This window comes from Panthera leo, chromosome D1, assembly GCF_018350215.1.
Source record: "Panthera leo isolate Ple1 chromosome D1, P.leo_Ple1_pat1.1, whole genome shotgun sequence".
Classification (NCBI taxonomy): Eukaryota; Metazoa; Chordata; class Mammalia; order Carnivora; family Felidae; genus Panthera; species Panthera leo.
In genome coordinates this window covers 78,944,226-78,969,947 of record NC_056688.1, presented here as the reverse complement: position 1 = coordinate 78,969,947, position 25,722 = coordinate 78,944,226, and the positions used below count along the sequence as shown (strand labels likewise).

General features: G+C 35.7%; 1 long non-coding RNA gene across 1 annotated transcript in view; it reads left to right on the top strand.

Annotated features, from left to right (window-relative positions):
* LOC122200656 overlaps positions 1-25,722 on the top strand; it is a 71,058-nt gene that overhangs the window by 18,081 nt on the left and 27,255 nt on the right. The window contains exon 2 of the long non-coding RNA XR_006193884.1: positions 17,654-17,862. This is a non-coding gene — a long non-coding RNA (uncharacterized LOC122200656). The remainder of the gene's footprint in view (positions 1-17,653; positions 17,863-25,722) is intronic.

Here is a 25,722-nt window from a genome sequence, read left to right as displayed (position 1 = left end):
ATTCCTAGAAACAGTAATGTACATAAAAACCATGCTAGTGAGCTCAGTTCTAAGAACACATACAGGAATTTATGATACCTACTGATACATCCCAGTGCCCAGTGGGTCAAACTGAATGAGATGACTTTGGGCCTTTGTAAATTCAATAGGGGGAGAAATTGTTCTACAAATAATCTAAGTCTCTTTTCTATAAGAGAATATAAAAATAGTATCTCCACTCTGTTTCAAGTTTTACTGTGTTCTCTACAGGTATGATAATACTAGGTCCAGTTTAGTTTTTTCAAATACAAAGAGAAATAAATAGTATCCTTACATAAATCCAAAAATCACACAGTTCATGATTAAAGAAGTCAAAGATAAATAGCCATTTATTGGTCCTTTCTATTTGGTCCTTTCTATTTATTATTGGTCCTTTCTATTTATTATTTATGATCAATACATTAAGTCCACAGAATTCTAGAACCATGTTTAAAAAAAAATTTCTGTAGTGATAGGGTATTAAGAAAACTGTTAAAATAATAGAATTCCTCAACCAGTAGATGTTTGTTTAATCTGAAAAAGCCAAAATTAGCCTACAATGACTTAAGTAATAAAAGAAAAAAAACACTGATATTTTTCTGATAGGCAAAGAGCTGCTGGGCAGCTTCTGAAATGATTACCAATGATCCTTCTCTCTTAGTGTCCATTGCCTTGTGTATATAATCCCTTCTTGTTAAATGTGGATAGGACACAGTGACTTCTAGCCAATAAGATATAGCACAAGTACTAGTATGTCATGTCTGAGATTAAATCACCATAAAATTGACTTCTTGTATGCATGTCTGTCTCTCTCGTTGTCTCTCTCTCATTTTCTGTCTGGAAATCCCCACTCCGGGAATAGTAGGCTAACACACTGTTAGCTCCCCTGTGGAAAGACTCCTGTCTTATATAAAACATATCTCTAACTAATAGCTTGTAGAGCCCTAAGGACTGACAACAGCCAAATGAATGAGCTTAGAGGTGAGTCTTTCCATAGTCACACTTTGAGACTATCATAGCTCAGGCTGACACTTCAGTTGCAGCTTTGTGAGTAATCCTCATCCAGAATTACAGCTAAACCAAATCCACATTCCTGACCCCGAGACCATGATAATAAATGTTGTTTTAAGCTACTACCTTTTGGGGTATTTGTTATATAGCAAATACATTGTCTTATTAAGCATCCCTAAGAGATTTCTTAGTTGAACATTATTATTTTTTTAATGTTTATTTTTTTTTGAGAGAGAGAGACAGAGTGTGAGCAGGGGAGGGTCAGAGAGAGAGGGAGACACAGAATCTGAAGAAGGCTCCAGGCTCTGAGCTGTCAGCACAGAGCCTAACATGGGGCTCAAACCCACTAACCTCAAGATCATGACCTGAGCTGAAGTTGGACACTTTAACTGACTTGAGCCACCCAGCCGCCCCCTTAGTTAAACATTATAATCATTGTTATAACTATCAAGGTAACCTCATTTCTATTACTAGTATTAGCAGTTGATTTTTCCCCCTTTTCAAGCTTTTATTTAAATTTCAATTACTTAACATACAGTGTGGTATGGTTATTAGATGGGGGTGGCTTCAACAGGTAGGGATAGGGACCACAGAAAGAAAACAAACAGTTACTAAAGAAATATAACTTTCCAAAAATTATAAATAACTTCCAAAAACATAGTAGCTGCTATCATGAATCTTCCAATGTAATAGTGAATAGAGACAAATTATAATAGAGTGTGATGCATTAGAATGGTGATGCAAGATGAACCTCTCACTATGATGAATGACTGATGAGTTTAAAGTTCATAATCAAGAAACAGTCAATGAAAAGAGTTCTGCCAATTTGGAAACAATAATTTGATATTATACCATGGACAAATCAAGAAGTGAGCTTAAAGTGAAAAAAAAAACAAGTTACAAAACATGGATTTAGAGAATAAAAATGCATAGTAGTCATCTGATCTTGGGCATGTCACAAAATATGTTCCTTAATTTCTGTGTATTTGAAAAAAAAAGTAATTTTGATAAGCCTACTTCAGAGGGTTATAAAGAGGGCTCAAAGAGATTACAGATGTCTAAATATACTTGGCAACAAGTTGATTACACACATATTTATTACATTATCAATCATCTGCTATACCCTAATCACTCTAAAAAGAAACTAAAATACAACCAAATATTGATATAACTATATTTTATTGATGCAGTGTCTTGGGTGTCATGGAATGCTACCACCTTCCGGTGTTGTGGATACAGTGAAGATCAAGATACGTTTAAAAAATATATTTTATCTGAGCAAAATCTTAGTCATGATCAATACATGATCAATACAAAGTAAATGTTACTACGCATGTTTTATATCTGGGGAAATAAGACTTGGATTGGTCGAGTGAATTGCCCAAAATTATACAGCATATATGATGGCCCCAGTTTTCAACCCAGATTTGAATGGTTCCATAGATCACTGTAAGTAATATTTTCAGACTAAGCTTCCTGAGGTGACAAACTTTGTCTATCTTGATCATCACTGTATACACAGCACCTGGAGGTGGTGACACGCCATGGAGTGCAGTAGGCTGTGTTAATTAAATGATAGTTACGTCAACCTTTGTTTCCTCAACTATAACCTGTTTGTAATCACGTTTGATTCGCTCTTGCTCATTGGTTGACATTTAGTAAAAATGTAATAAATTATAATTTTTATAATTTATTCTGTTTTGTTATCCCTTAAGAATACATTTACCAAGTACATTTCTAGCTTTGTAGGAAGGTGATTGGGTCCAAGACTCCTAGCCAGGCATAGAGAGACCTAGTGCCAGAAGTATTTCAAGCACAAATCCCTTCACAATCGCTCCTGGTTACACAGCTTTGAAGAATTCTAGCATGTACTTGCATTGCTCTAAATTCACATTGCTTCTCAAGATCCTATGATGTACAGATGCTGGTTACACTTTCTCCAGCCTTATTCAACTGGCAAAATCTTACTCAATATCATGTCGCTGCCTACAGTGCTACCTGAGGAACCTTTCATCCAAACTGGGTTATATTTCCCCTCAACACTGTTTCTTCATGCTCCAAACATAACTTCTAGTTCCTCTCTGCCATGTAGATTTCATATGTCTCTGCACAGTGAAAGACTTTTTTTTTTTCAATTCTGTATTCTCTATACTCTACCCAAATTCAGGTTCAAAAGCATGGGCTTTGGGTTTAAATCCTGTCTCAAAAATTGACTCACTCTGTGTCATTGGCAAAATCACTAAACCTTTTCAGACCTCAGTGTTTCCACCCCTAACATGAGGATAACAATAATAGCTCTTCTGTGAAAATTACATGTACTTATTTTAGTGGAATATCTAATACAAGGTCTTGCAGATATTCAATAAATTGAAGATGTTGGCACCATCATCACCATCATCACATAAATGCATAAGACGTAAAGAGAATGGGGACACTGGTAGACAATGGTGACTGTCATGGTTCAATTTCTTGCTGTTAGCTCTTTCAACAAGTGACTTATCCAATTTAAGCTTGCTTCTTCACCAAGAACGTGGTGGATAATTATAATAATATAAACCTTTTAAATTTGGCATGAGAATTACATGAAATAATGCATGGCAAACTTCTAGAACAATAGTAACTGTTCAAAAAAAGAGAAATATAAGTTATTATGAAGGTGATATATTGCATGAGATATCTGTTTGCCCTTGTTTTTTTTTTAACCTGAAACTTCACCTGTCACAAATAGCCATTTTCATAATGATAATTATCTGTTGCATTTTTACTAAAACCTTATGCTTTAATTGACAATGGTGTCTTTGGGACACCTGGGTGGCTCAGTTAGTTAAGTGTCCAACTTCTGCTCAGGTCGTGATCTCATAGTTTAAGTTTTGATCCCCACGTTGGGTTCTGTGCTGACAGCTCAGAGCTTGGACCCTGCTTCAAATTCTGTGTCTCCCTCTCTCTCTGCACCTCCCCTGCTCACACTCTGCCTCAAAAATAAGCGTTAAAAAATGACAATGGTGATTTCTTATTTGTTTACTTTCTAAAAATGTTTAAAAATATTTATAACATATTTCATTTTGCAATAAACCTTAGTAAAGCACTGAACCCATGGTAGTTACCTAATAAAAGTATAACAACTATTTCTGAAGAGTTTGTTATGCTTCACAGAATTTGCTTGTTACATGTCCTTAGTGTCCTCCAGTCTGAGACATTTTGTTCAGATTTTTCTTATTTTTTTAAAACCTTGACAGTTTTGAAGTATACTGGGCATATATTTTGAATAATGTCCTTTAAATTGAGTTTGCCTGATGTTTTCTCAAAACCAGACTATGGCTATGGGATTTAGGGAAAGAGTACCATAGATATGAAGTAACACTTTCTTCATATCATGTGAGAGGATACATGACTGATCACTGGTGATATTATTAAGTATTTATTGATTATTTGTTAAAATCGTGTCAGCCAGGTTCCTTAAATGTAAAGCTACTCTTCTTCTCTTTCATACTCTATTTCATGAGTTGATAAATCCAATCCATGCTCAAGAGGAGGGAAATTAGTCTTGACCACCTAAATTGGTGTATATCTATCTGCCCTTAATGCTTTGGGAATTGTCTGTAAGAAAGATTTCTCCTCTTTCCACCCTTTGTACCCTCAATTATTTATTTATATAAGTAAAGGTTCATACTTAATTTGTTCTTTGATTATAATCCAATATTACCATTATTTATTTTTTGTGACTCAAATTGTTCCAGTGTTGACTATTGAGAGCTCTTTAAAATTGGCTCTGTGTCCACAAGGGCTGTATGAGGAACTAAATTTCTGTTGTTTAAGCTACCATTCTGTGATATTTTTGTTATGCAGCCCAACCAAATATATTTTGTCCAAAGAACTTAACTAATTGACTCAACTCTATGACGACTCAAGAGCAGTGGCTCTTAAACTTTGAGACTTACAAGCTTCTTTAAGAATCTGGTAAATATTATAAACATTCTACCTATAAGAAAAATGCACTCATACACTCTAAAATTCTACAGAAAAACAAAAAGCCACAGATGTTCAAACCCTTTGTAACCCTTTCATGGATACCTTGTCATTAACGTAGGTACCTTCACTTGTAATTAATGTAGGTACCTGCCACACACTCTTCCTTAAAAATAAAACAACAAACAAAAACAACAAAACCTACTTTAGTTGAAGTCATTTAGATATTTGAAGTCTTTCTAAAAGGGTCCCACAAAGTAAGTAATGGTGTGATTCATCCAATGTCTGTACTGAAAAAGAAGATACACCTATAACTTTTTATTTACATCTACATGTTATTTATATATTTATATCTGTTAGCTTCAAACACAGCCAGAGAGATGATAAAGATAATGGCAGGAGGATTTATGCCAGGTTGTTCAGCAACAGATTGAGCTTCTTAGAGCAGTGCATGGATTAAAAAGCTGCTGTGGTGTCCCGCCTCTCTGAACTACTGCTTTAATCAAATCCTTAGATTAGGAGGCATTGTAGTAACCACGTGGCAAAGTCTGAGCTCCAGGTAAACGTCCCCACTTTGGGAAGTAATACAAATTCATTCCTCTGGCAAAAGCATTATCTTTGCCCCCAAGTTGACTATGATTATCATTTCCTAGGACCAGACCCACTTAACATTTTAATAGGCCTCTGTCTGTGTCTTCAGGAGCAACTGTGAGGATCAGTGGGATGGCATTTGTGAACCACACCGAGTTCCTGAAATGAAAGGATTTATATAAATGAAAGGTGATGATTTCATTACTATAAAGGTGCCTTTGGAGATCGCCACATGTACAAGCAGAGGAATCAGGCAGGCCTATGGCTTTTCATTTATTTTCTCATTGTAGAGTCATTTCCTAACTGGGTATAATGTGCACATGACAGATTTGAAAACCACACAACATACAAGGATTGTCAAATGCAAACAGTAGTCCCCTTCTTATCCATGGGGGATACTTCCAAGACCCCCAGTGGATGCCTGAAATAATGGATTAGTACAAAATCCTATATATCTATATATCTATATCTATATCTATATCTATATCTATATCTATCCTATATATACTATGTTTTTTCATATATTTATATGTATGTATGTATGTATGTGCATACACACACATATATATGTATGTATGTATTATATTATATAATATATACACCTATGATAAAGTTTAATTTCTATATTAGACTCAGTAAGTGATTAACAACAGTAACTAATAATAAAATAGAACAATTGTAACAACATACTATAATAAAAGTATGTAAATGTGGTCTCTCTCTTTCTCTCTCCAAATATTCTATTGTACTGTATTCACCCTTCTTAAGACGATGATGATGATGTGAGATGATAAAATATCTGCATGATGAAATGAAGTGAGGTGAATGATGTAGGCATTGTGACATAATGTTAGGCTACTATTGACCTTCTGACCATACATCAGAAGAAAGATCATTTGCTTCCAGACTGCAGTTGACTGTGGGCATCTGAAACCACAGAAAGAAAAACCACAGATAAGGGGGAGATTGGATATGGCTCTGCCATCAGATATATGCTGCAGAAGGTTCATATCATAAACCAGTCATGAATACCTCCACTACTAGTGAAATGTGTTTTTTAAAGGATACACACAGTTAATCAGAAGGCAACATATCGATCAGGTATTGACAGAGCCAGTTTTTCTATAGTTAGTCTCACATTCTTTGCTACAGCTAGCCTCTTTGATTTTTTTCACTACCTCAAGTCATTTTTGTGTTTTCTTTTTCTGAGAACACTCTGTTTACAGTTATTTTTAAATAAGAAAACAAACGATGAAATAAGTACTCATAAGGAAGTTTTAAGATATCATATTTCAAATAGTCTTTAGGATTCTTGGCTTAGCTATATTCAGATGGCCTTAAAATTTTTCTCCTTATCACTGAAGAAGCGCATTCTTCACCTCAGTGAATCCTTTTGAGCATGAGTGAAAGAGGCCAATTGACGATTGACTAGTAAAAGTTAAAAGTTTAGTAATTTAGTGTTTTAAAATACGTTTGTTACTTTATGAAATACTCCTTATCTTTGTCTTTTTTTCAACCCATTCAAGTGCCTCCCATTTTTCTGGCACTATGATAGGTTCTGGACATAAAAAAATAAATAAGCATCCTAAAAATAGAGATATCTCTATTATATTTCCTACCTTGGCTGTATAACTAACAAGTTTTGGGAATACAAGAAAAAATATTTTATATATCATGAAATTCCCAATATATAGAGTAATTCTTGGCACCGAGAAGATTTTTACAGGTCAAAATTTTCAGGGTTTACTAAATCCTATAAAATACCAATACAATGACTTGACATAGAGCAAAATTGATTTTATAATTTTACTGCCTTAAAGGGGACCACAATTAATAACCTCTCAGAGGGAGTAGGGGAAAAGTTGGACTTTATGGCTTTGGAGTAGGTTAGGTGGATCATTCAAAAAGGAGGTGGGATGAGGGATTTGGTAAGCATTGGACAAAGTTCATGACATAGTAATTTATTTTATTTTATTTTATGTTTATTTATTTATTTTAAGACAGAGAGAAAGAAATAAGGGAGGGTCAGAGAGAGGGGGAAAGAGAGAGGGAGAAAGAGAATCCCAAATAGACTCCACACTGTCGGCACGGAGCCCGATGCGGGGTCATGAGATCATGACCTGAGCCAAAATCTCCACCCAGGTGCTCCAGTGACATAGTAAGTTAGAAATGGTGAACAGAGCAAGGTGATATCTGAGCAAACCTTCAAGAGTAAACAGTCACGTGATGAGCTTTCAACTGTCTTATGAAGGAGGAATTTGCCTAGGAGTCATCTGTTGTTCAGATAAATTTGTTTATATAAGTTCCTGAAAAAACAATAGTTATTTGTCATCTCAGCTTTCAGTTTTTTTTGATTATTGAAACCATGTTAACATAGATAATAAGTGGTGTGTGTATAAATGGATTTAGTTCTTACAAGAAGTAGGTGCCCAGTAAAACTGAATGTAAATTGCTAGCTTTTCAAAGTCAATTGTAAAATGTGATATGTAAGAGGCAGTTGTACAAAGTGTACACAGATGATGCAGAAATTGTGGTAAGCAATAAAATATAATGGATTTCAGGAAATAGATGTAAATCATGACTACACAGAGAAAAATTGTCACCGTGTATTTGATTTTTGAGGGGAAAGTGTGTTTACTCAGAGTCTTTTCTTCTTGTTTTGCCAAAGCATGTCTAGTACTCCTTGCCACATCTCTCTGGAAACTGCTACCATCTTCAAGCTTTCCTGAATTCCAGTTGATGTCACTAAGTCCTCTTATTTTGCTTATTGCACTAAATGCCAGCTTTCTCCTAAAAGACTAAATGTAATTCATATTTTAAATAATAATAATAATAACGTCAACTAAAAACAAAAACTCAAGGGCAAGGGCTCATGCCAACAGACATACTGATACAAGTGAAAACTCTATCGCCCCTAAACTCTGACTCGGACAAGCTAATTAATCTCTGAGCCTCAGTTTTCTTATTTTTTTAAGTTTTTTTTTTTTTTTAACGTTTATTTATTTTTGAGACAGAGAGAGACAGAGCATGAATGGGGGAGGGTCAGAGAGAGAGGGAGACACAGAATCGGAAGCAGGCTCCAGGCTCTGAGCTGTCAGCACAGAGCCCGACGCGGGGCTCGAACTCACGGACCGTGAGATCATGACCTGAGCCGAAGTGGGATGCTTAACCGACCAAGCCACCCAGGCGCCCCTCAGTTTTCTTATTTTAAAAGTGACATCCACTTTTTAAAATACAACAATTGCATTTTTAGTGCAAAATCCCTTTTAGGTGACGATTTTGTGTTCTTTTAGTTAGCAAATACATTGATTGTAAATATAGGTTGAAGCTCAAGATGTGGAAGATGATAAATAAATAGATGGCTGGTTTGATCTGTCAAAGAAGTATGAGTATTTCTGTAAGAGAAGAGAGGAAACGTGAGGTGTGCCCTGAAAACATAGTGTTGGGTGGAAAGAAGATAGAAGGAAAAAGTAAAGAAATGAAAGGAGAGAAATAGCTCAACAAGAGACAGAAGAACAGGGATGAGGCAGAAAACTTGGGCCATGGGAATTAGCAGTAAAGGAAATGGCTAATCAACTTTCAAGAACAAGGATGCCTGATAAGGTATTCAATTTTACATCAGTTTCTGAAATATGCTGTTCCTTGATTGTCCAACATTTTCAGTGATTGTCTTATGTCAGTTGGATGTTGGAAGCCATTAAGGGAGAGGAAGCACTTTTGGGGTCTACTTGGGGTCTATAAGATATATAGATTAGAGGATAAACAAAGAAAGTAACACAAAGAAGAGCAACTAAACATGACTAGAAGTAAGACATGTTAGCAAGACTTTCTTAGGTGGGAGAGAAAGAAGATCCCAGAAAATTCTTAAGGGTATTGAAAAATGACACTGGATCTCCATCTGCATATGGCATGGAATTGGGGATTGAGACAGTTTTTTTTTTTTTTTTTTAATTTGTTATTTTGAGAGTGAAAAAGTACAAGCGGGGGCGGGGGGCGAGGTGGGGGAGAGGCAGAGAGAGAAGGAATCACAGAATCTGAAGCAGGCTCCAGGCTCTGAGCTGTCAGCACAGAGCCCAACCAGGGGCTTCAAATCACAGAGCACAAGATCATGATCTGAGTCAAAGTCAGATGCTAACCCACGGAGCCACCCAGGCGCCCCGAGACAGTTTTTAAAATAATTTTTTTAAAAAAGAAAAGTGGAGCTCCTGAGAATATGTTCAAGCCCGTGATACTTCCCTTACAAAAAAAATCACGTCTGTGGGAACCATGTAGCATTCAGTAAATGTTCTTTCACTTCTTTTTATTTGTCATCAATATATTAACATATGTGATTAACTTTGAAGGATTATCAAAATCATTTCATCTTTAGCACCACCATCATATCATTTTCATAAAAACATTATACATAACAGAGACAGAGGTCATATGGTCAAGTTTCTGGGGCCTCAAAATATGTCTGTTCCTTCACCCATCTGGAAGAGGTGTGTCAATATACTTACTTCGCTACACCACTCACAAGGAAAAATTCCCCATTGTTTTAGGAAGTAGTGTCACCCAGATGGTTGCATGCTTTGGTTTAGCTGTCACTCAGCACTTTCTAAAATGGCAGTCAGCTGCTTTGGGAGACATTTTTTATTTGTTTGTTTGTTTGTTTGTTTTACTGTTTAATTTAATTTTTAGCATTGCAAGCACACAATTTCACTTTAAAAGGATTTTGGAATGTAAACAAGCAATTTTTTTGAAATTATGCATCAATATTATGAATTCGTATACATTTGCACTGATTACATTAATGACCACATTTAAAACATAAAATGTCCTTTTTTAAAGGCCCAGGTGGCATCGTAAACAACTATTAATCAGGGTGAGCAGTAGTGCCTATTGGCATTATTCCAATTAGTGGAGGCCATCGGCAACATTTTAGTTATAATTGTTTAATATCAGTTCCCAACTTATTGTTTTAAAAGTGAAAAATTTTCATACTATCTTGCTATCACCAGGTTGCTACTTTCCAAGAGTTTCCAGCAGGCACAGCTGTTTCTTATTAGCAATCACAAGGAATATATGTTGAGGGTTTATTTGTAGTAGATATTGAAACTAACAGCTTCACAATTGTTTAGCTTCATATCTTCAGAGAACACTCTACCTTGTTCTGGATTTTCTAAAATTTGTCAACTGGCCCATTGGTCCACAAACCCAAATTGGGTTTAATGAAATTTTAGCTGTAAAGAGTTGATTTGAAGAACTATTAGGGAAAACAAAATATGACTATAATCGCCTCCTACAAATACTTGTAAGAATTTTTTTCTCCTTAGTCTTTGCTTCCATCGTCTCTGTTTTATTATATTCTAGCAACAAGTACAACCTACTTTAATTACAAAAGTTTAGAAAGAACAAAACACACTAAAAAATGTTTTTAAATAATCACTGCTCTTGAAAATTAAAATTCAGATAAGTGGTTTATTACTAATTTGATTTCCCTTTTTCCTTCACAGAAGGAGGAAATAACCTGACTTTCTGAATATACAGTGATAACTTGCAAGGTTTATAGTTCAAATAAAACTATCACTATAACTGCTATGTCAGACTAATCAGCTACACATGGAATTACTGTGGTGTAGGTGTGCCTGTTTAAAATTTGATGTATACTGCCAAAATGCCTTCTCTAATCTTTTTTTTTTTTTTTTTTATTCCAAAGTTAGATAACATACAGTGTAGTCTTGGCTTCAGGAGTAGATACCAGTAATTCATCACTTACATATAACACCAGTGCGCATCCCAACAAGTGCCCTCCTTAATGCCCATCACCCATTTCCCCACTCCCCAGACCCCCACCCCCATCAACCCTCAGTTTGTTCTCTGAATTTAAGAGTGTTTTTTGGCTAGCCTCCCTGTTTGTTTTTACCGTATTTTTCCTTCCCATCCCCTGTGATCATATATTAAGTTTTTCATATTTCACATATGAGTGAAATCATATGATATCTGTTTTTCTCTGACTTATTTTGCTTAGTGTAATACCCTCCAGTTCCAACCACATTGTTGCAAATGGCAAGATTTCATTTTTTTCATTGCCATGTAGTATGCCATTGTATATATACCACATCTTCTTAATTCATTCATCAGTTGATGGACATTTGGGCTCTTTCCATAATTTGGCTACCGTTGATAGCACTGCTATAAACATTGGGGCACATGTGCCCCTCCAAATAAGCACTCCTGTATCCTTTGAATAAATTTCCAGTAGTGCAATTGCAAAGTATTAGGGTAATTCTATTTTTAATTTTTTGAGGAACCTCCATACAGTTTTCCAAAGTGGCTGCACCAGTTTTCATTCCCACCAACAGTGCAAGAGGGTTCCTGTTTCTCCATATCCCCACCAACATCTGTTGTTTCCTGAATTGTTCTCTGAATTTTGTATCACATTACCAGAAAACCAATAGGGTCTACTACTACCTATTTCCCCTCGTCTTAAGCAGAACTAGCTACCACTGATTCTCTTAAATTTGGTGTATCTGATTAATAAAAAAAAAACATATACTTGATGATTTATTTTATATTTATCATCATCAAAGAGTGTACTTTAATATGTGTGTTGCTCTTCTGTATTTATGTTTCACTTGAATCATTTTATTTTATATTTGTGTGTATGTACCTAATGTTCTCACTAGAACTTCATTGAAAGGATAAGATTTCTTTTGTCTCTGTTTCGTCACATTAACAACCGAAGTATCTTATAAAAACAGTGTATGAAAATATGCATTTACTATTGGATATTTACCCATGGAATACAAAAACACTAATTTGTAAGGATATATGAATCCCTATGTTTAATGTATCATTATTTACATAAGCCAAATTATGGAAGCAGTCCAAGTACCTATCAATAGATTAATGGATAAAAGAGATGTGATAGAGGTATATAATTCAGCCATATAAAAAATTTAAATCTTGCCATGACATGGATAGAGCTAAGGAGTATAATGCTAAGTGAAATGAATCAGTCAGAGAAAGACAAATACTATATGATTTCACTCATATGTGGAATTGAAGAAACAAAACAAGTGAACAAAGGAGAGAGAGAGAGAAACCAAGAAAGACTCCACTATAGAGAACAAACTGATGGTTACCAGAGAGAAGGTAGGTGGGGGGAAGGGGTGAAATAGGTGAAGGGGATTAAGAGTACACTTATTATGATGAGCACTGAGTAATGTATAGAATTGTTGAATCACTATCCTGTACATCTGAAATGAACATAACATTATGTTAACTATACTGGAATTAAAATTAAAAACTAATAAAATTTTTAAAAAAGGAAAAAATAATCATGTAATAAAAGAGCAAATAATTGAAAGTTCTATTATAAGTTTAATTCAAAATGACCTCTAAATTGTATAGTAAGCACTACTATTCAACTCTCTTATACATATTATTTGTGATTTTCTTCAGTATATAACTTTTTGCCAAATAATTATCATGTGTTTTATTTAGGATTAAACATGAAATAATGTCATAACTGTGCAGTAAAATATATTACAGACAGTAAGCCTGTGAGATCAAGATGTCCCCTTTTTTTGTTGTATAAAGAATAGTACAGTGAATAGAAAAATCAGATTTGTACTCATGTTGTTCTGTTTTCATTTTCATGGTAAAGGTCAACACAAAACAACAAGAAACAGTCAAGAGAATTTCGTTTTAATTTTGAGTGTAGTTGACACACAATATTACATTAGTTCCAAGTACTAGGACATAGTGATTCGAATTTTCTTTATGTCATACTATGTTCACCACAAGTGTAGCTACCATCTGTCACATACAATGCTACTGAAATGTCATTGGTTATATTCCTTATTCCATACCTTTTATTTCCATGACTATCACTCTATAACGGGAAGCCTGTATCTTCCACTCCCCTTCACCCACTTTGCCCTTCCCCCACTCCTTCTTTCTGGCAACCATCAGTTTGTTCTGTGTATTTATAAGTCTGATTTTTATTTTCTTGTTTATTTGTTTTGTTTTTTAGATTCCACATATAAGTGAAATCATATGGTATTAGGCAATAAAGCTTTTAAAGCCAATTTACAATGCTTTATACCTCTTCTTGAGAGCCTTAATGAGATAAGACTGATTTTGGTAGCTTGTGAAATAAAAATTATAGCACCACTACCAAAATTAAAAAAAAAAAATTATAGGAGAATATTGAATTGGTCCTGAGATTCCATATTTCTAAAAGGAACCATTGAATAAATATTTGTATTTAAGTAAATAGAGAGACAATAGGGAAAAATTTTCTGAAATAAGTGTGTATGACTATAAATTGTTTTAAATGATCTGATTAAAATAATTTTTCTGAAAATTTTAGAATATGCACTATATTGTTTTAATTACATAACTTTATAATTAGTGTGATAGGAAAATTATTTTTCTATAATCAACCCATGAAATCAACCTTTGAATTCTCAATTCCTGTTACTAATAGTATACATTGCATCCTATAGAGATGGGTGCTAGGAAGACAAGGACAATCATAATCAATAGAAAGCTCCATCTGGCTGGCTGGATTTCACTGGGTTTTACTGGCCCATGGAAAACCTCATGCCTTTGGTACAAGATATGTACCATTCTCAGCCCAACACAAAGGTATATTTTCCTATGTTTATAAGGTCCAAAATTAGAACAGTTTCTCAAGTCTCCATCCACGATTTCAATTAATCCTCCTACATAACTGAAAACTGGCCCCTTTTATCTAAGAGGATTAATCTTGTTCTCCATTGTTTCTATAATGACAAGTCACTTTCTTGCCCCATGCTTATCCCCAAGGAGAAAATTTTTCATACTTTATTTTTATGTCTTTTGCTTTTAGGGGCAGATCTAGGTTTACAGACCTGGAGTTTTACAACTTCTTATTGCCTTTTTAAGAAAAACAATAAGGGTGCCTGGCTGGCTCAGTTGGTTGAGTGTCCGACTCTTAATTTCAGCTCTGGCCATGATCCCAGTGTCGTGGGACCAAGCCCCACACTGAGCCCCATGTTGAGCTCTGTGCTGAGTGTGGAGCCTGCCTGAGACTCTCTCTCTCTCCTTCTACTCCTTTTCCCTGCTTAAGCTCTCGCCCTCTCTTTCAAAGAAAAGTGAAAAGAAAAGAAAAAAGAGAAGAAAAGAAAAATAATACAATATTATGAATACAAAATAAGATATGCAAATGATTATGTAAAATGAAAAGAATAAAAACAAATTACTAATTAAAGAAACCTGAGAGTTAACAAAACTATTACAATATCCAGAAAAACATAGTATAGTATTTTACCAATAAATTACCTGCTAAATCTCATACTATTCACAATTGATTCATTCATGGGTCTCCACAAGAGTTTTTCCAGGAATATTGCACTTCACTTGAGGTCTTTTCACTCCACCATGGTAATTTTGCCAGACTTTTATCTAGAATCACTCGACTTCATCAGGATAAGTTGTGTCAAATACTGTAAGATATAATCCAACTCATAGGGATGTATGAAACACAACCTCACACAAGTGGACATATCGCATGTTTCAGGAAATACAAGATTTATGATAAATTTCATTCCATGACATTTCCACCAAAATTAAAGTATAGTATGTTTACAATTGCATATCCTTCATTATTGGATAGAATCTTAGCAGAAGTCAGCTTCCATGTCGACTTGATCACCATGTGAATTGAATCCTCTGCTTAACAGTTTATATTCTGGATAATTATGGGATTAATTATGTTGCCAGCTTTTCATTCTGTACATTTCAAACATTACTCCTCTTTCTGACTTCACATTTACTGCGCTCAGAGTATGTACTAGTATCTCAGCAAGACCTCTGAACCTATAGCTTCAGATCATGACACCAGATAAGTTGACACAGTGGACAGTTGAGTTCTGGACCTATCTCCATTTCTCACCCCAGACCAGTCCTGTAACTTCCCTGTGTCCTTAGTTATTTATGTGTGTAAGATGAAAAGTCTAGACTAGCTGTTCTTTAATATATATCATTCAACTACTAAAGTTTCTAAAACATGGGGAGAAGAAAATTATTATGGGATCAAGAAACAAATACTTGGTTAAATTAGATAGAATGAGACAGAGAAAGAAAATGGTTGAGGGAAGGGCATTATAAAAAAGGGATGCATATATACAACTGAACAAAAGTTGGGGCAGAGGCATGACATCACTTCTGATGACCCAAAGATAAAAGATATCTAAAGATATACGATGAAAAAGGTAAAGTTAGTAATTTCAAGAGGAAACTGATTTGATAGTAGTGGTATCAGGCAGGTAAGAAAGCCTGAGATCTCCAGATCTGACAATCAGTAGAGAATTGCTCCAGAAGGAACGGCAAGAATACTTTTCATATTAGGAAGAGAAGCCAAGGTCAACAAGCGAAGCATAATAGCAGACACATGTGAAAGCCTTAGTAGCTTTACCAGAACTAAGGACTTCCATGTGTGTCTATGGAGTTTTGATGAACAATCAGAAAATGAGCACAAAGAAGCCAGGGCCAAGTCGCATACAGTGATTGATGCTATCGTCAGCATTGGAAAAATATGTCAGCAGACAAACTGAGGATTATAAATAAGATTTCAGTCTTTGGAAAAATGAATGCAAAATGCAGCTGAACCACAGTCCTATACAGCTAAGTTTAATCTGGAGACCGAGTCTCAAAAGTCCTATTTTTAAAGCCACACAAAAAGCACAAACCGGGCAATGACATTTTAGACATTCTCATTGAACATATTGATTATGAAGTCTGACTGCCTGACTTCCAACCCACATTATGTAGTTCATCAACTGACTAACGTGGGGTGAGGTATTAACTCCTCTGAGTCCACTTTCCTCATTGTGAAATTGAGGATCGTGATGGTGAATTGGTCATGAGGATTAGATGAGATTGTAGGAGTACATAAGATTTTTTGCTGAACATGTGGCTCAGATGCTCTATAAATGTTAACCATCATTCTTGTTAATATTGTTGTCATTGCTGCTGTTATCTTAATCTACTTTTGGTTAAAAAAATGTATGTAGGAAAAGGAGCTGTATTTTATATGTGGACAGCTCCTGAGAATGAAAACACTGATTGGTAAAGAGAAAGTAATAGAGATTGCAGGGAGGAACAGTACCTGGGCAAGAACCCATTTCCAGCCACAAGGTGAGTTCAGTAGAGGACGTGAGGTGGAAAGATTGAAATGGAAGAGATTACATTTATAGCTCATTTATAGAGATTCTGTGCTTTTGGACCTGTCCTAATGGCCTCAAATACATTTATTCTTTCGTACCACCTCTGGGCATTGGCATTCACATTTCTGGTCCGTGTATTTTATAGGAAACCAAACCCCAGAGAGGTTGTATAGCTTGCTTGTAAAGGAAGAATATATGCTGGTACATGGATGTAGAGATCCTGTGACATCAAGGAGCTACAGCACCAGTGGAGTAATTAATAGAATCACCTGATAAGCCAGTAGCCAAGAGGAGTGTGTGGAAAAAAGCAGTGCAGCAGTTCAGTATAGAAATTGAGAGCCACATGTTTGGCACAAAACCACTTTAGTCCACAGCCTGCCTCTAACATTTATTGTCCCTGTGACTGTAGGAAAGATATAAAACTCCTCTGAGCCTCAGTTTCCTCATCTATAACATGGTCCTAAAAATAGTATCTCACAGTGACATTATGAGTATTAGAAGAAGTAATATGTACAAAGTGCTAGAGAGTGCCCCAAATACCGCAAATGTTAGCTTACTTAGCAAACACTGCTGCTTTTCATAATAATTCTAATCTTTTGAATTTCACAGGCAAGTAAATATCTCCAAAATATGTTTTGGGGAAGAAAAGTAAGTTTTAAGAACTTTGATTTTTCCAAGTAAGGACATTTGAAAGTAATTAACATCCGTCTATTGTCATCACCATTTCATAGGACAAGTGGTATTGTAATACAAAGAACTTAGGAAAAGACATTATCTCAAAACAAAGAATATACGTTAAATGAATCAAATCAACTTGCTGGAAAATGCTGAGGTACAGTGTTTTTTATTTTTGTTTTTTTTCTGCTCAGACATATGAAACTTTATCATAGACCAGTTTATGAGGCACAGCCCAGTGGATCCCTTGGCCATACAAGTAGAAATAAAGCTTCTTCTACGAAATTCTACATTTGGAACACCATGGAAGTCAAGTTCCTTGGCATCTTTGTGGAGGATAGAAAAAGCAACAAGAGCAGGGTCAGACCTTCCTCATAAAAACTCTAAGGACTTCAGTTGTAAGGTAAGAAATCTGAGGCCCAAGTATAATGGGATGGATTAAAAAGTGGCCATGTACAATGAGAAAGAATGAAATATGGCCTTTTGTAGCAATGTGGATGGAACTGGAGAGTGTGATGCTAAGTGAAATAAGCCATACAGAGAAAGACAGATACCATATGGTTTCACTCTTATGTGGATCCTGAGAAACTTAACAGAAACCCATGGGGGAGGGGAAGGAAAAAAAAAAAAAGAGGTTAGAGTGGGAGACAGCCAAAGCATAAGACACTGTTAAAAACTGAGAACAAACTGAGGGTTGATGGGGGGTGGGAGGGAGGGGAGGGTGGGTGATGGGTATTGAGGAGGGCACCTTTTGGGATGAGCACTGGGTGTTGTATGGAAACCAATTTGACAATAAATTTCATATAAAAAAAAATGGCCATGTAAAGGTAGTAGAATTTTGGATGACACTGCTCATAAACACTGGACCATATTACTGCCCAAAAGGGTTAGAAGTCAGCATTTGGGAAGCCAAATTCCTAAGAAGAATTGGATTGTTTCCTATAGGTACCATATGAGAGACTATTTAGATGAGCCTCAATATGAGAAAAATGTAAATGGATTTTGGGTAGATGTACTTAGATCTCTGAGTGGGGGGAATGATTTTTTAAAGCATAATTGCTGAGTTACTCAACTCTACAAAGGGGAAAGGTAACATAGGACATACTAAAGCTCCTTTTCTAGTATATCTTATAACTAGCTTGGGCACATTCCAGAGTGGCCTTTGAATTAAATGTTATGTTAAGAGACAAATGTCTAGAGAGTAATAGTTCCAAGCACTAAATGATACCACAGTTAAGCAGAGAACATGGCTTAGCAAAGGGAAATTAAAAGCTGCAACAATAAGCTATTCCAATGACAAAGGAAGTAACTCAGTGAACTGTCACTTGTAAACCATATTTTTTTTTCCTTTCCTAGTATTCCTAAAATCCTTCCTGCCAATGTTGTACAGACAATTTCTCATACTTCCTTATTTCATACTGAAAACAAAGCACAAGGTGATGTTTGCCAAACTCAGTAACTATTAATGTTATTGGTTTACCTAGTATTTCAATATTCTGATGCATAGTTTTTAAACTATGTCAGGAATGAGTGACATATACATGATAGTGTCAGTCAAACATGAGAGAATAAATCCTTACCAGTTTAAATATAAAGTAGTCTAGTATAATACATGTTTTAATTCTCTTTCAAAAATATTTGGAAACAGGTCATTAAAGTGCATTAGGTAGTCCCATCTTATAGGCAAATCAAAATTCTAATAACAATTAATTAATTTATTTAAAAACATGTGTTGATCATCTATTCTATGCTGGGTAGGGACTGTAGAGTCACAAGAATTAAAAGCAAAACATAGTTTCTGTTGCCATTACTTAACAGAAATAGGCAAGCAGACATTAAGTAGGATCAATGTCTGACCAGGCAACTACAACTTGTAACAGAGAAGGTGAGCGATAGACTAGGTCAGAATGGATGGGTAATCAGAAAAGTCTTTTAGGAAATGATGTATGGGCTGGTTACAGAATGAGACAGGGAAAATTACATATCATGTTACAGGTAGAAGTCACAGCATGTTACAGGTAGAAGTCACAGGAAGTGCAAAGCCTCAGAGGAAAGAAAGCATGGGACTTTCAGAAAAAAGCACCATTTCAGCATTCTCTGGGGGAAGGACTTATGAGGGAGGTTGTAAGAAAAGATAAGAGTTGATAGGTAGGTAGATGCTGGATCCTGAAGGACTAGGGAACTTGAATTCTATTCTGAGGAGAATGGGTGCCTATTTGCCATGCAGGTGGTCCCATCTGAGCATGACTCTCAGAAGGGTAAATTTATACTTGGAAGAAAATATGAATTTTATTTTTGAGAGGATTGGTAAGGCTTATAGAAGAGACGTAAGGTTAACTTAGATTAGTGTCTCAGAAACGCAGCAAAAGGTCAGGTTACTAAGAACAAAAGTGTCTAACAAGTCATTCTTGGCATCTAGCAAAGGCTAATATAATTTGATATGTGTCTTAGTCCATTCAGGCTGTTGTAACAAAATACCACTGACTGGGTAGCTCATAAACAACAAAAATTTATTCCTGGAAGCTGGGAACTCTAAGATCAAGGTGCCAGCAAGGTCGTATTCTGGTGAGTGTTCATAGCCAAGGCCTTCTCATTGTGTGCTCACATGGTGGAAAGGGACGAGGGAGTGCTTGGTTTCTCTTTTAGAAGAACAACTAATTTCACTCCTGAGGCTCCACCCTCAAGACCTAAGTATATCCCAAAGGCCCCACCTCCTCATGCTATCACCTTGGGCATTAAGATTTTAACATATGAATTTTGGGGGAACACCAATATTCATACCACAGCAATACATTATGTTGGTAATTATACCATTATTTCTTGCATCGATAATCCTTAGCAAACTTCAGTAACATAATGCTCACTGAAAGTGGAACTTTATGGTAAAAGTGGTAAGGGAAAGTGACTGTCTGATTAGGGTGAACCTGGGCTGAGAAAACAGAACAGCTTAGGTGAAATTATGAGACAACAGAGCAAGAGTGACCAAGAAGACAGAAGCTTAAGAACCTTAGAAGTATTAATGGGAGATAGTGGTTAGGATTCAGGTACAGAGTTGTGGAAAATTTTATTTAGATTATTTTGTTTGCTTGCTTGCTTGCTTGCTGTAGGCAGCACAGAGCAAAGTGAAAGGAGGTGAACAAAACTAAGCTCAGAACAATGAGCCTTGTAGTCACGTGTGGGATGGATTAAAAGGGGGAACATTAGAGAATGGAGAATAAGGAGAAATTATGAGAATTGAGAAAAGATTTAATTTTTAAGAGAAAAATCAGTTTTAAAAAAGAGAAGAAAAATAAGAGAAATATAAAGGAAGAATTTCCAGGACTTGAAGTTCGTCTGTAAGAGGTGCAATAAAAAGTGAAGGTAGATATGACTCCTTAATCTTACTGCCCTTTGAAATCAAGGATTTAGGATATTGATTTTGGTGTGGTGAGGATGTGATGATAAAAGGACAATGGGTCCTCTTTTGGATGATCAGTTGAAATCTGTAAGATGAACACACGTGCCCAGGAAGGTCAAACCTCAGATGGGTGGGTTGGGGCACGTTGGACCTATTAAAAGGGATGAAATGGTTCATCTAAAGGAGAATGGTAAGCAAATGTGGCACTGTTGGAAGGGTAGGGTATGTATCTGGGGAAAGTACATGCCAGTAATGGAGAATGAGTAAGATGTAAATAAGAAAAGACTGACCAATGTCTTCCTAACTACAGTCAACAGAACATGCTATGCAGTGTTGAAAGATGAAGCCCAGTTCCATGGAAATAGACTTCTCTGTAGAAGGATGTGTGATACAAGACAAGGGGGAATTCACAGTTCATGACTTGTACAGCTTGGCATTACTGAACATTATTAGCAACTGATAACCATTACATAATGATTGGCATGAAGTAGAGAAAGAAGGGAAAAGAAAATTAAAAGGAGGGGAAACAAGGAAAGAAGACAGAAAAGCTAAAGTTCTCCTCTCTAGGCACATAAAAAGGAAATGAAGACTCTCTGATGCCTTTATGGCAGAAAAGGAGCGAGGCTCAGGACTTCCACATTTTTAAAGCTCTTCACAGCTTCCCTGTGCTGCTTGCATAGGAGCACTAAACTTGCTTAGAAGGCAAACATGTCAGATAGTTTTTAAATCTTAAAAAGATATCTATCAACCTTATGTATATATCACCTCAGGGTGATACTTCACACAGCAAGATTAATAATGTCGTAAATATGCTTCCTCAGAATGATTCAGCTTGGGTTCAACCCAGACTTCTCCAAGACCAGCCTTCCCTTTACCTCTTCATTTCATACAAAAGGAAACAAATAGTTAATGAAATTAAGATGGTATGTCAAGGCTGGACAGAGAGTGAGCCAGTGGTACAACCAATCTTTAGGCCCTGTTGCACTTTCTGCCTCCACGATTCCTAGGGTTAGAATTTTCAATTGTGTTTTGAGATGATTAACTGAAAATGTCTTGCTGTGAGGTCACTGATCATACACCTCTCTGATCAAGGCGATAAGAAGGGCTCTGGACCACAAAAATTACATATAATATTTACAAAGTGCATGTTTAATGGGAGATATTACCTTCAATTAAACTAAACTATCCTTGATTTAAAAAAAAAAAGGAGCATGGAGACTAAATTCAGTTTCAATCTATCACTGAAGTCTATACTCTTCCCACTCTTGAGGGGCAAATCACTTGCCATTCATCATGAAGGGACTGAACTTGATAAACACCTTATAAATCTATGACTACATTACTTTTCAAATAGACTATGTTTCTAAGATTTTATTACCTTACAAGCCTTCTCAAGCATTTGTTAATATAGTGGCTTAGAGGTTCTGATTTCCTTTGAAAGAAGAAAGACTTAGATGGCCAATAAGTTTGCAATTTGGAAGGAGATATGGTGATTAATTATTTCTCTGAGTTTATTGGTGGGTTAAGGCCATTGCTATAGCCTCTATGGCTTTTACTTACTATGTTCTTACTGTTAGTACCTATCCACAGGCATAGATGATACTAGGACTATATTAGACATCTATACTGATAAACTATCACGTTGAAGTGTTGCAGTAATGGCACCAATGAATCACTCTTCCCTTTGTCTATTCCTTTGCATAATTACCAGCCACAATGGTCCTGGGTTTGGTCAGATGACTTTCTGCAGCTAATGGGACATCAGTAATCATGGCATAAGCAGAGGCTTGAATAGCATTTGCACCTTGGGGCTTGCCTCCGTGGAATTCTGTCAACATACAAAAAGCCAGGCTAGGACAAAATTGTTGGAGACAAATGGCCCAGCCTACAGCTAGCACCAACATGTGAATGAGACCATTTCTTATTGTGTAGCCCAACCAAACTGTTAGATTTTACAGGCTTATTAGTGGCCCAAGCACACGGCCAAGCAGAGCAACAGAATTTTGGGTAAACTACATCGTTCTTATTTTAAGCTACTAAGTTTTGGGGTGATTTGTTACATACCACTATTTTGTTGTTACAATTACATAGTCCTATGTGCCTATACTATGATATTCTTGTTTCTTTTTGTTTTTCCTCCTTTGCCATATAGAGGTAAAACACATTCCCTACAGGAAGAACTACATGTTTCTTAAAACACAAAATATATTGGTTTTCATTTTCCCACAATCAATAACCTCTAGCTTTTCAATTTATTTGCATTATACACTATTTACATTAGTTTGCTATGTGTAACAAAGTGCAGTCAGTGTGATTTAAAGTGCATTTTCCCTGAAATAAAGTGTATTTTTCAAATGAAAACATCATACTATGCTAACACACATTTTTAGTTAAAATGCAGACCTTCCAAATGCAAGAAGAAACATTTGCAAACACTTTTTAGTAGAAAGTCTTGATTCTACACCATCAAAAATTGGTTTGTTGGATTTCCCCTATCTGCTTGACATTTTAAGGATTCTATGTCAGAAGACAAAGCCATTATTATAATAATGACAATAGGACTTATTTGTAAAATATTCCACAGTTAATAGATTGTCCTAGACTACCATGAAGACTGTATAAATAACACTTTATATGTTAAAAAGAGAGAGAACAACTGGTATTCAATAGTTTATGGCATATTTATTATGATTTATCCAAAATTATCAGTATATGCTATGTCTATATATGACAAAAATTATAGAAAAGCCAAAACTCTGCTCTATTTCCAACTTTTAACTTTTCAGTAGATGGTATATATCATTGAAGGTTTTCTAAGCACTTTAGTTTCTCTTCTTTTGGCCTTGTCTCTGTTCAGTAATTTACAGATGATATTGTAAGTAGGCTTAGCAAGGATGCGAGATGAGGCTCATATGACTTTATTTCACCATCTTCCTTAGTAGGTGTCCAATAATTCTTAGAAAAAACAGTTGATGAGCTGTAATGTGTTTAGGGGATTATTTGAGAGTCAGATTTATCACATTATCTCTGCCACACAATAGCAGGTTGAACTCAGGGTCACCTTTCCTGATTGTAAGGGCTTGATTAATTGAGTCTATTGATTTCCTAAAATCCCTAGATAATATGACTACCTACTCAACACTTGTACCTATCACTCTTTAATTTCTCACATTTCCTTCCTCAGATTTGGTCCAAGTGAATTTAAAATGCCAGCAACGTTGATCCCTGAATTTGCAAAAATTCTTTTCATCTTATATTAGTGTTTCAAGATGAAGTGTGAATATTCAGCTCATAATGGAAATAATGGGACTATTCCTAGAGGGATTAATTTTCTCATTCAATATCCAGTGAGGGTCTCTTATGTGTACTATAGTAGATGCTAATAATAAAGAGCAAATGTAAAACGTAGCCCCTACATAAAAGAAGCTTATATTCAAGCAGAGCTAGTCACTGTAAGCTAGTGTAATTACACTATAATGGAGAATTACACAGAACTGTATGAGCATATTGGAGAGAAAACTATCCACCACATCAGTAGCTCATGATTGCATAGGACACTTCCAAAAGTTGTTCAAATGTATGAAGAAGGACCAGTATTACATAAGAGGACACCAAGGCCTACTGAGGTTAAGTAGTTGCCAGTCATCTCATACCCAGTGCACATCAGAACTGGAGTATAACCAGTGTTTGATTTTGAGACCTGCTGCCTTCTGCTTAACTAGAGTTCTTTCACAGAGAGAAGTAACTTAGTTTTGTCTATCTGCTATTTCAGTACCCTGTAATGGTGAAGGTTATCATTGCCTCTGAAAATGCTTAAAGGATCAGAAGTTAGAATGAAAAAACTATCTAGCTATATGACAGCACTTAGTCCTGAGACTGGAACGAGCTCTTTTGCATTCAGGTCTGAATACAGGAAGTAACACTGTATCTTACTTTGCAGAAAATAACCTTTCAAGAACAAATGTATCTTCATAAATATATGAGCTCTCTCACAAATAAATTCACCTCTTAGTTGTTTTTCCTAAGTTAATAAATTGAATAAGTGCTATGCTTTCTAGAGAGATTGAAAGTCATGCATTGAAGCCAACTTTATTCTTTTTGGATACATTTCAAAGCTAGTAAATACATATTATAAGCAAGAATCAAGTCAACACAATAAAAGTGGCATTGAAGAATCCTGAAAAATGAGAGGAAGCCAGTGTTGCAAAGAGTAGGAAGTTTGGAATTCCATGTAAAGAAACAGTATGTGCTGATTCACAGGAGAAAGTCTCGAATGTTAGTAGTTATCAGGAATTTATAAGCTATTCTTCCAGAGGAGCAACCATAGGAGAAGTGCCAGTCTAAAAAAAATCGAATTAGTCATTATGTATTAGATAAATCAGTCATATTTTTACATAAAAAATGAATTTCGATTTTCAAATTAGAAGGGCTGCTACCCAAAATTTCTGAATTTCCCCCCATCTTCATTCTACCTGTGAAACAATTGCACTAGCAAAGCTTCTATTGTATCTTGTGGTCTGGAGCTGGTAAGGTTGGAGGGATGGACAAGAGGGATGAGATGAGGAAATGGGGGCAGAAGAAAGAAAAGAAATGTGGGAGACGAGGGTACTATTTTGAGTCAACCTGCGAAGAGTTAGTTTTGAACTTGCCCAAAGGACATAGAATTTAATGATGAAAACAATCAAAATAAAGTTTAGAAAATAACCTTTGGACAGAGATTGCCATGAATAATTGAAGCCAATCTAGACACTCAAATTTGCATCCATATGCACGTATACCCTCTGCTGTGCTTTTATTCACTAAAATAAAATAAAAGCAGTAGAGGACATGTAAATGTCATTTTGCATATCCTAAATTATTAAAAAG